This window comes from Podarcis raffonei, chromosome 1, assembly GCF_027172205.1.
Source record: "Podarcis raffonei isolate rPodRaf1 chromosome 1, rPodRaf1.pri, whole genome shotgun sequence".
Classification (NCBI taxonomy): Eukaryota; Metazoa; Chordata; class Lepidosauria; order Squamata; family Lacertidae; genus Podarcis; species Podarcis raffonei.
This window is the reverse complement of record NC_070602.1, coordinates 16717838-16726263: the sequence shown is the minus strand read 5'-3', so window position 1 is coordinate 16726263 and position 8426 is coordinate 16717838. Positions and strand designations below refer to the sequence as shown.

The 8426-nt window shown below is 43.1% G+C and overlaps 1 long non-coding RNA gene across 2 annotated transcripts; it reads right to left on the bottom strand.

The window, feature by feature from the left end:
* Positions 1 to 1641: 1641 nt before the first annotated feature.
* On the bottom strand, positions 1642 to 4453 carry LOC128402398 (uncharacterized). Of its 2 annotated transcripts, XR_008327680.1 has the most exons (4): positions 4408 to 4453; positions 2759 to 2834; positions 2268 to 2345; positions 1642 to 1844 (listed from the first exon to the last, which is right to left on the bottom strand). It is a non-coding gene; the product is annotated as an uncharacterized LOC128402398 (long non-coding RNA). The 2 variants fall into 2 exon arrangements; XR_008327679.1 differs by having other exon boundaries at positions 2268 to 2834.
* Positions 4454 to 8426: the final 3973 nt, after the last annotated feature.

Genomic DNA, 8426 nt, shown 5'->3' with positions numbered 1-8426 from the left:
TGTGTCGGCATGCAGAGGGTTGCAAAGCCAGCTGGCTAGCCCCAGCTGGGTTGTCTCCTTCCAGCCATCCCGCTGCGTAGACCCATCGGCCTCTGCTCTGACGTAAATCATCGACCCAGGCTTCAAAGCCAGGGCACACTATATCAGCGGAGCGAACTGCACACTCAGAATAGGCATGAGGCTTGTGGAAGCATACTACAACTACGGATTTATTAATAATAAATCAGGACAAAGAAACATGTCGTCTCTCACTTTGTCTTCTCAGAGAGACAGAGAAAAGCAAAAGCTATACACACAATGGAAGTTCTCAGCAGATGGTGCTGTTATGTAAACAGACATGTGACATGCAACAGTTCCATGTCTGCAACTAAAGGTGGAATGGAATTTTCCAACAGGTTGCAGAGGGACTTAGGAGTGGTGGCAGTTTCACCTGTGATACACCACCGGGTGAAGCTGCCATCACGGTCTGTCAATCATACCAGTCCTGGTGCCAGGGACTGGACTGAGGAAGAATGGTGGGAGCCCCCCCTTTTTTCTGAACCTTCCCAAGGGCAGGAGGACAGTATTGATTGAGAACAGTGGTTTACAGAAGGGCATAGTCCAGAAGGAAAAAGCTGGGAAATACTGGGTGAGGAACAGCTAGAAGAGGAAAGGCCAAGAGAGAGACAGCTGACAGATTCAGTGTCATTGGATAGCATTCCTGACACACATCCCTTCGCCTAGTACTAGAAGGGCTTGGAAAGTGTTAGAACAGAAAGCGCAATGGCAAGAAGCTCAGACTACCCGATGTAGGAGTGACGTAGATTAAGGGGGACGGAGGGGGTAAACCTTTACTGGGAGCAATGCCATTTTTTGAGATATATGCATTCCTTTGTCTCTTGCTGTGGTCATTCAAAAACTTATCTGGTAAGAACACTCCTTTCACTTGATCTGCTTATTTACTGCCGCCAGGGGAGGGATCGGATTCCCTGAAGTCTGACACCTGGGCAATGTATCGATACATCACCCAGGCCTAGTCAAGACGGTAAGCCTCTGAATAATACCAGTTTCTGGATTTCACCAAGTGGTCTCTGGGTGGCCACATTGAATAAAGGAAGCTTGACTAAATGGGATTGGCTGAACCATCAGGACTTTTCTTACCTTCTTAGATTTTGCATGCAGCAGAGCTAGGCATGAGCAGCAGAGCTCTGCTACATGGGAAAGGACAATGACTTGTTAAGGCAATAACAACTGTGAGCAAATCTTAATGGGTGATACATTGGAAGGTGGTCCAATAGTTTTGCGTTAAAGGTGCCATTAATTCATTTGGATCTGCTTGTGAAGATAAATAGATACTAGGGGAACAGTTATACTCTCACTCTTTTAAATTGCTGACAGTAATCTGCTCTTATGAGGTATTAAAACTTAGCTCTTTGGCTGCAGTCTTCAAACTCCTCTCTAGTATTATTGTCTAATAGTCATTTATTAATTAGGTTTTAGGAGCCTTTTTATTAATGTTCCCACTATAGGTAGAAGCTCAAAGTGGATTGCCCATTTTAAACAAGGAATCTTTATTAAAACACAAGCTGCTGGAAACAAGGGATGGGTGAATCTGTCCATTTTGGTTTCTTATCAGTTTCTCCTTTTGTTTTTTCCCCCTATCGTAAGTTCTGTTCTCTACATTTCTACATCAGGGAAGTGCGAATTTTGATCAGTGTCTGTGTTTCAGTTCAGAGAGTTTTTCAAGCTCTTTTTCTGCAAAATGCAAAGTGGTGTTTCGAGCAGAATGTCTCTCCAGCTATATGTGTGGGTGTCCAATCTGGCTTTCTCTCAACTTTACTGCTGCCTGCTACAGCTCATCAGGGCTTGGTGAGGAGAGAGAGAGAGAGAGAGAGAGAGAGAGAGAGAGAGAGATACTCTGAGTCGAGAGTGGATTTCATGCTCTTTATTCAGCTCATAGTGGTGAGGAGGAATGGAAGTTCCCCCACAATATCTGCTTTATATACATTATTTACACAATGGGCTGCACGTGATTGGCTAATTCCAGGATTCTCCTGTAGGCCAATCAGGTTGTGGATTCACTTCCACCTGAAGCTGGATTGGGTGGCTCCTGCAGACCAATTCTACTGCTGCATTGTTCTAGGACCAATCAGACTGCTGCATTCTGAATCCTATTGTTCTAGGACCAATCAGACTGCTGCATTCCGAATCCTATTGTTCTAGGACCAATCAGACTGCTGCATTTTGGATCCTATTCAACTCAGTACGTAACACAGAGAGAGACTCACATCTTTGCTCCACCCAGTTTTGCCTCTGGCCCTGCCAACGTCTGCCTCTGGCCTCATGCAGCACTAGCATGTGGCTCTCTGGAGAGGAAATGCGGACCTTGGGTTGAAAAGGGGTTCCCCAGCCCTGTTGTAACATTTAGTCGAGAGTCCTTGAGTACTTCATTTCCAGTGGCATCCCTGCTGCCCCAGCCCTGTGCCAAGATGGCAAGATGAAACGGGTATATGTATGAAAAGATTAAATGAGTCCCCCTAAGATTCCGATCTGGCACAACCTTTCTTCTAAATCAACGTGCATTAAACATGAATGAATTTTTTCTCCCCCCTGGAACTCAATATTTGACCACTTTTAAGCTTCAAACAATTAAGAAGGAAGCCAGATGGCAATGTAAAACTCATCAGCAGATTTTGTTTGTGTCTAGTGGCATGGCCCCAGGACTCAAATACATTGGCAGGCAATAATATAGTTTATCAAAGATTATGCAGATTATGACCTCTCTGTGGATCCCGTAAATATTCTCTTGCACAGCTTGATCTGGAAGGCTGAAAACTGTGATCTGGAATTCATCCCTTTGGAAAGAAAGGGGAGGATGGTTGCATTTTTATTGATGAGGGAGGAACGAAAACTATTTTAATAATAAGGAAAAAAAGCAACATACAAAAGTATAGCAGATTATAGAGGGTTGGGAAGAAACAAAGCTACAGAAAAACCCAACTCTCTCCCAACCCAGTATTCTGGATTTGGGTTAGGTAAGTTTGGGGTAGGATGAGATGTCCCTGGCCTTGCTCTGCTGGCTAAACCAGCCTCCCACCTGCTGGCACCTATGAAGTGGTGTGAGCATCACTGTTAGTGTGATACTCTCGCATCCACCCACCATTTATGTGTGTGAGTGCCAAATGGTCTCCAAATGGCTGCTCTGGAGGTGGGAAGGACTGAGCTGGTCTGGATTCTGTTGGATCCTGAGCTGGTCCTGCTGCCATCATGCAACAAGCATTTGGTCCAATCCGAACATCACCACCCTGCTCCGCCTTCCATGGCAGAGGGAAGATTAGGCCTGTGCTATTGGCATTGCTCAGGAATTGCAAGAAAGCAAAGAGCCAGGGTTGTTTTGAATTCTAGTGGTTAAAATCAGTGTAATTTTGACAGTCAGTCAGTCAGTTTTATTGCACATAGCCAAAGGCTGCCGCAATGTACACAGAAACATTCAACAATTAAAAGAAAATGCGCTGGATCAATACAAAAAACTTAAAACATTTAGATTATCAAGACATTACCTACTCTAAACAGAGCTATAAAAGTACCTTAATATACAGGTTAAGACATTAAACAATAAAATTTATATGCTAAAATCATCACATGGCCACTAATATATTAAAAAATAATGTTAATTAAGACAATGTGCAATTATATTCGGAGTTTGGTGATAAAGATAGAATATGTCACGGCTAAAATGGCCGCTGTTGAAATGAAATCCGCATCAAAACATATTGCTATCCGTCATGCGAATGTTAGAGATTGTGTACAGAATGGGGTAATCAAACTGGAGTATTGTCAATCACAAGATAATATTGCTGATTTGTTTACCAAGCCTTTGCCAGCAACATGCCATAATGAATTGATGACAAAACTGGGTTTATGTATATAATGTATGTATGTATTGTTTCTGTTGGGGTTTTTCGCATTTAAGAAACAGAAGGGGTGTCACGGCTAAAATGGCCGCTGTTTCTTTAATGCGAATAAAGCGACTCAGCGGTCTGCACCAAGTTGTATATATAAGTGAGAAATGTTAGTTTGTTGCTGAGGCTGGTGTTTGGGTTGGTTGGTTGGTTGGTTAGTGCTGGTGTGTATAGTTATTCAGTCGTGTTTTGCACAAAGACTTTTTAAGAATAAAACTCTGCAAGGATATTCTCGTGGACTCTTTTATGCAGACAAGGGTCCGAGGACCAGGCTGAAGAGACAAAGGGAGGTCAGAACCCTTTCCTTCTTTTTTTTGCTTTTTACAAACACTGACAGAATATAGCTTGATGTAGATAGGGTCAAATAAATTCATCTCCTTTACAGTTGGTGGCTATCTTGGCTATATAATTTGTTCTAATTTTCCTAGTGACAGTTGCAAAGAGTGCTACACGCCAGGTCACATACTTATCTGTGTCTGCGAGGAGATATAAAATCAAGTTAAGTCTGTTCGATTGTATTCAACCATACAAGAAAACCCACTCCTTGATCTCAGGAACCATTCTGCAAAATTTGGATACAATACCTTAGGAGGAGTCCAAATGTATGGAGAACACACAAATAAACAGCTTTGCAAAATATATATGGTTAATAAAAGAAACACTCCGCTTATGCTTATGAATGTTTATCTAAGAGCAGATCCTAGGGAAGGATCACAATTTTTTATTTTTATATTTTTTTTAAATGACATTGAAATGATGTGTTTGTTATTCTTAATTTTAAAAACAAAAGTTTACTTTACAATATATTTAATCTCTAGATTTCTTTTTGGAACTGTACGTGGTCTAACTCTGTACATTTTGGAAGCAATCAGGCAAGTGTCAGTACAGTGGTACCTCGGGTTAAGTACTTAATTCGTTTCGGAGGTCTGTTCTTAACCTGAAACTGTTCTTAACCTGAAGCACCACTTTAGCTAATGGGGCCTCCTGCTGCCGCTGCACCGCCGTCATGCAATTTCTGTTCTCATCCTGAAGCAAAGTTCTTAACCTGAGGTACTATTTCTGGGTTAGTGGAGTCCGTAACCTGAAGCATCTGTAACCCGACGTACCACTGTACTCCAAAAGCCACATATCAATGAATATTGTGGGTGATTGGTGTGTGGAAGAAATAGTCGGTGGAATATGCTGATATCTATATAGTTGCATCATTTCCCCAGTGACTTTTATGTTTTCAGCAACACTGATAATGCAAACAGTTTGTTTGCCTCCCAAACCTGTTGAAGTAGAAGCAAATTATGAGTTTTATAATAGTGTTCTCATTAAAACATGACATCTCGCTTCTCAGGTATGTGATGGAACTGGGTATGTGCATTGTAACTGCTAATTACCGTCCCTGAATATGTCAAAATCGAAAATAAAGATCTTTGCAGAAGGCAATGTGGCAGTGAAGTATAGTGGATAAATTTAGAACCTGGGATCCCATTCCTCCCACCACCAGCACTGAGATGGTAAATGCGTATCTCAAGTCCTCCTGATATAGCTGAACTGTCGCTCCTGTTGTCCCTAACCATTGGCAGGTGGGCAGGATCCTGCCTGCAGGCTTCCCACAGCTATCCGGTTGGCTGCTATGTGAACAGGATACTGGACTAGATGGGCTATTGGTCTCATCCAGCAGGCTCTTATGTTCATAGCTGTAGCAAATTCCATTGGGGTGAGACTTGCCACTAACATGTGTCAACAGAGGGCTGTAGAATTATCTCTTTAGAGAAAGCTCCAAGTGGTGTTGGAGCTGCATCAAACAGTCTATCAGAATATTTGTAAGCTGCTGCAACTGGGATAATGCTACATCATGGCAATGGCCTGGTTTGTACATTGCGCTAACCATGGTTTAGTGTGAATGTGGAGTGTGCAGGCTCCAGGAGAGGAGATCGCAGTCACTTTGTTCCTTCCTAGCCAGTCTGTTGCTGTGTTGTGCTGCTCTGAACTAAGCCATGGCTTGGCTTAGTGCATCATTCCTACCAAGCTCGTGGTTTAGCTTCCCCCAGACAAACCATTGAATGTAACCAAGGGTTTGTCCTACAGTTTACTGCTCATGGAGAGCGAAACCATGAGCCCAGTTTGGATGACATGCTAAGTCAAGCCATAGCTTAAGGCACAGCAGCAGTATGGCTAAGGAGAAACAAAACAGCAGGGATTTCTTCTTCAGGAGTTTGCATGGTTGTGCAGTCACACTAAGCCATGGTTTAGCATGCTGTGTGGACCAGTGTCATTCCCAGGAGCACTGCTGAGGGTAGATATGGCTACTCCCACAGGCCTGCAAAACTGGGACATTAGCAATCCCCCAAGGATGCCTCATGCGGTATCTACGCACCTGCCGTTATGAGTGAGTGTCTTCTTCACAATGGCAAACAGTTGGCTGTCTTGTCTACGCGAGATGCCTGTACATAAAGGTGGTTGCTTGAGTTTAAAGTTTGGAGCTGAAAGAAACAAGAGTAGAGTACCACTGTGAGGGGAGAGAGGGAGGGATAATTGAAGAAGCCTTCCCACAGGGAGTAAATAATTAAAATGCTAATAGACCTAACTAGACTCAAAGATGTTTGTTCAAACATCTCCCCAGGGTAGGTGGACATGATAATGGAATTGTATCTTGCTGCTATTTCTCCACAGTAACAATATCTCTTAGAAATACTTTGCGCATCATGCTAAGAGGGAAGGTGTCATGTGACGCAAATGACAGAGACTCTGTACAGATCCTGAGATCATGCAGCAATGATTGTGGGTTCCTGTGTAACAGAAAGCTAATCCGTCTAATGGCATCTCCAGGCATCCTCCATGTATTACTGCATTCATAAGTGAATTTCTGGCCTGGGTAGAAGTCTGTGTTGCTAAGGGGAAGCAGGTGGCCTGCTTGCTTTTCTTCATCAATACCACTCTACAGTTCAGTGGAAGCTGATCCATTTGAGGGAATGGGATCCTGTTCCACCAATCCAACTTGTTCTGTCTGCCCTCAGCCAGCTCCCATCTGCCTGCCTCCAGTACACCAAGTGGCACTGGCTGTCCCCTTCCTCCTCCGTAGACTCAGTCTCAGTTGGCCTCAGCCGGGAGGAGGATGGGGGACAAAAGTAGAATTAGTTGGTCCGGTCTGTCATAGGGTGTCAGGCTTTGAGGAATCAGCTTCCTTCCTCTGTGGCAGTAAAACAAAGATCAAATGAAAGGATCTTCTTACCAGTTAGAATCTTTAATAATCACAGTGAGAGAACAAAGAACCTGTCTCCCAGAAATGGCGGTGCTCCCAATTAAGGCTTACACCCCCTCCATCCCTATTAATCTATGTCACTCCTACGTCTTGTAATCTGAGCTTGTACCCTCTGTGCTTTCTGTTCTGAGACTTTCTGAGCTCTTCTCGACCTTGGGGAGAGCAGAGGGATGCTGTCCAATAACTGTGAATCTGCTAACCCTCTCTCTTCCAGTGTTTCTTCTCCTAGGTGTTCCCCATCCGGTATTTCTCAGCTTCTGCCTTCTGAACTATGCCTCAGCACACTTCTATAGCCAGCAGCATAGCATGGGTTGCTGAGGTCCAGGGCACTGTGGGGGCATGGCAGGGGCAGGGCACAGGTGGTGAACAGAGCCTGTCGCACCAGCCCAGCCCTAAACGTCGATGCCACTGGAGCAACCAAGCTGCAGCGGTCTGATGGGTTGCCCACGTCACCGCAAATGCCACTTTGACTGAGATTGCTTGCTTTAATTTTGATGCAGGCGAAAGTAAAAACAGGTGGCAAGGAGGGTGCCTGTCACCTGAGGTGAAAAGAACAAAAAAACTGGCACCGGGAAACTATCGGCTCAGCCCATGCTCCTTCATATTCTCTTTGCTTTCCCTGCTATCTCACTGCAAGGGCCGCTGCCTCTTCTCTCTCTCTCTCTTTTAAAAAAATATTTATACATTTCAGATATATACATTTCACTGCTTTTACAATCATTTTGACATTTTAAAACTTGGCTTCCTTCATCTTCTTTCTGCAGTTCCTTACATTTATTTTTAATGCCTTCTGCATATCCAACTTAACTTACTCATTTATTTATCTTCTTTAAATATATACTCTTATGTAACTGCAGGTTATTACAATAATCCTGCCAGTGTTTTTATCAGTTTACAATTTATCTGTAAATATTCAATAAACCATTTCAATTCTTTTATTAAAAAAAGTTTGTTATCTTGATTTCTTATTGTTCCGGTAAGTTTCGCCATTTCTGCATATTCCATAAGTTTTTGTATCCATTCTTCCTTTGCTGGGACTTCTTTCCATTTTTGGGCAAGTAACATTCCTGCCACTGTAGTCGCATACATGAATAGGTTTCTATACAATTTAGGTAGCTCTGTCCCTATAATTCCCAAGAGAAAGACTTCTGGTGTGTGGTTTTTTTTTTACAAACGTTATTTTAAAACATCTTTTTCATTTCATTGTATATCATTTCCCAGTAAGTCTTAAG